Below are 3,546 nucleotides of genomic sequence, written 5' to 3'. Positions count from 1 at the left end.
AAACAGTTCTTTCTTCCCCCACCCACCCCCCTCCCCCAGTAACCTGAAGTTCACTTGAAATGCCATTTTAATCTATGCTGGCCCCTGTTCCAGTGTGCCTACTGATTCAGTCATTCAAGTCAGCATGTTTCACATTTGGAACTTTAATTTTCAGTAATTCAAATCCCATCAATAATTTTCTTTCTTTCCAAAATGGTAAATCTTACAACACTATGCTTTCAGATGAAGACTGGGAGTGCCCTCAACAGTTCAGATGAGTCTAAGGGTTTGAATTACGTAAAACGTCGTTTCTCAGTGCCACTAGCACTTAGACTGCACTTTGTTTTCCACTTTAGAAGACACTTATTATAAGGATGCATGTGATTCTCAGAAAAGGTCATTAGCTTCTGTTTCCATATAGACTGTCACTTCCTTCAATATATGTGCTTCCTATATTTGTTATTTTACATAATATATTTTCATTTCAAATCAGCACATATTAATTATATGCTACCATACTTTCTGTGGTGGTTGTTATAAGTAATTGTTGTAGTAAGAAAGCTAAACATTCTATTTTTAATCAGACACTGGCCAATCTTCCTTGTCATGTTCCATTTGGTATGGAGGGAGTTCCTGATCCTTCTGACGAAACCCAAACTCAGAGAACTGATCTCTGAGTGGTTCCTTATTTGAGGAAATAAATATTTTTAATATGAAATATGCTACTATAAGTCAAGATTACAGAATATTCTTCTGTACTACAATTTGATTTTAGCTGTCAGACCTAAAAATTTTACTAAGATAGATTCTAACCAAACAAAAGATATTAAAGCTGCAACATCAAGTATCTTAATAAATTTCACTTCTTGTAGAATCTCTAATTATTTTTATATTCAACTATAGTTTTATGGAGTTTTTTGTGATGGGGATGGTTTGGTAAATTAGTGACTTTGCAAGTGAATCTTTCCTCACAGTAGCGGCAGCAGTAAACTACCCAAATGATATGTTTCAAAGCATAAAACTAAATCCTCAAATGAGAAAACACACAGCCCACAGTTATTTGTACTTCCAAAATTATACCTGAATAGATAGAGGGGTGAGACCATTTTGAAGTCTTGCCCTAGGTTGAAAACTGTCTTAATTCTGCTGACAGCATGCCTTGGACAAGGGGAGAGAAGTCAGTAGATGTCTCATGACTACTGAACAGACCTCAGGCCAGTTGTACTCAGCTGCTTCAGGTCCTTGAAAATTGTCTTGGGCATGATTGAATTGCTGGTTAATACACAGGAACTAAATTAAGTCTGCGATTCAGATGCCCTTTTCTAATGACTCATTGTTTTTTCTGTCAATAAAACTGACAATGGGGACTGGTGCAGTCCCTTTGCCCAACGCTGATCTGTCATGTCAAGAAACGTGATGGAGTGGAGTGTTGCCAGGCATACACTGTTATTTCTAACTGGACTTCTCATAGATATAAGGTTAGAGAGGCAGGCTGTGCAAATGCAGGGGCTTTCTCAGCAGACAATGGGATAGCATCCATCATTCACTAGAAGGTCTCCCAGAGGGCATTTTCACTGACGATACAGACTAACACATGTAATGATAAGCAAGCCTGTTTTTCTGGTTAAAACCAACTCTTTTGGTGCAGGATTTCCTACACTGACCTCAGATCTTCTTACGAGATTCAGATAGCTTATCTCTCTTCCATTCCTGAGAACATACAATAATCTCTAAGAAAACGTAGGGAACTTGGGTGTGATGGCAAATTGAAATCACAAAAGAAAATTTAAAAGGCTTTATTCACAAGAGATTTTTTTTCCCAACAGTCCTTTTCAAAGGAATATTTAGGGCAGTCTTTCTCTTTGTTCTGATAGTTCCTTGATGTCATTCCAGTTGCTAATCAGTTCATGTATATAATGGCTATACTCAAGAATATCCTGACACTTAAACAGATAATGAAGGGACAGAAAGTGAGTTTACTGATGGAATCCAGATTAAAAGCAGCTGTGAGGATAACCCACTTCTCAGGATGACTTGCCTGGGTGAATTCACACACACATTCACACATGCACACACACACACACGCACACACACACACACACACACACATTCACACACACCTTTACTTAGCTGAGAAAGATGAAGTAGCTCAGAGAAGATGAAGAGAAGCTAAGCATGGACAATCTGTTGCCACTAAACTATAAATCGTAAAGCTACTTTCAAAGCTAATTGTTTTTAATATTTATTTATTTTATGTATATGAGTATACTGTAGCTGTCTTCAGACACACCAGAAGAGGACATCAGATTCCATTACAGGTGGTTGTGAGCCACCATGTGGTTGCTGGGAATTGAACTCAGGAACTCTGGAAGAGCAGTTGTGCTCTTATCCTCTGAGCCATCTCTCCAGCCCTCAGAGTTAATTTTTAAGACCATTGTTGAGTTCATGTTTAAATAAAAAATGTTGAAGAATAACTTTTAGAAAACAATGCTTGCCAATCTAGAAGAGGCATAAAATTTCCTTTAAAATATAATTAGATATTCCTTCTCATTCAAAGTAAGAAAATTTTAAACTATGGTTTTGAGATAATATTTTTGCATGATTAAAACTGACAGAGAGGGGCTAAAGAGTCTTAGTTGCTAAAGTGTTGGCCGTGTAAACATGAGGATCCCAGTCCCAAACCAAGTTACTTACCCCTCCTAAAAAATCATGGCCGAGCAGTGTTCCCTGGAGAGAAAGAAGCAAGAGGATCCCTGGAGCTGCCTAGCTAGCCAATTTAGCCTGTTAATGAAGAATTAATGAGTTCCATGTACAATGGAGACCTTATCTTAAAAGAAAAGGCAAAGAGACACTGAAGAAGGCTCTGACATTGACCTTTGGCCTCCATATACATGTATGTGCATCCATTCACATGTGCACACACACACATGCACACAAATGTGCACACACACACAAAACCCTGAAATTAAAATGTTAATATTCTCATTGACCAGGGCTTGGGCAAGTTATCATTCTTTGACTGAACCTGAAACTCCTAAGATCATAGAAGTTCTGAGGGAAGCAAGTTGACCATTTCTATTACCATTCTAGATGTACCAAACCAGGCTAATTCAAAACATTCCATTTATAGAAATACTAATGCTGCACTAATAATGTACTTTATAGTACTATAGGAATACTGTTCTGATATCTGATATGATGAAGATCTATAGGCGTTCTAATAAATTAATAGTAATGTACTTTATCAATGCATTTGTAGTAGAGAAAAATGCTTTTGAACAGAGATTACTAACTTAAGTGCTGGTGATGATAAAAAGAGATAAGACAATCCAACTATGGACACTGTGCATAGATTGAAAAATATTGATTTTCACCTTACAGCTTAAATGAAATATATAGCACTTAAGAGAGAAGCAAAGTGGAGGGGGCGGTGCAATGGATCAGTGAGTAAAAGTGTTTCCTTCTGATACTCAGAACCCATGTCAAATGCTTGATGTAACCCCGGCCCTCCAGCAGTGAGCTGGAAAACTGAGAATGTCGAGCAGCCTGGATACTCGTGATTCATGG

Source organism: Mastomys coucha, unplaced genomic scaffold (genome assembly GCF_008632895.1).
Source record: "Mastomys coucha isolate ucsf_1 unplaced genomic scaffold, UCSF_Mcou_1 pScaffold2, whole genome shotgun sequence".
Lineage (NCBI taxonomy): Eukaryota > Metazoa > Chordata > Mammalia > Rodentia > Muridae > Mastomys > Mastomys coucha.
The sequence above is the reverse complement of the archived record's forward strand: the minus strand, read 5'-3'. Positions refer to the sequence as shown.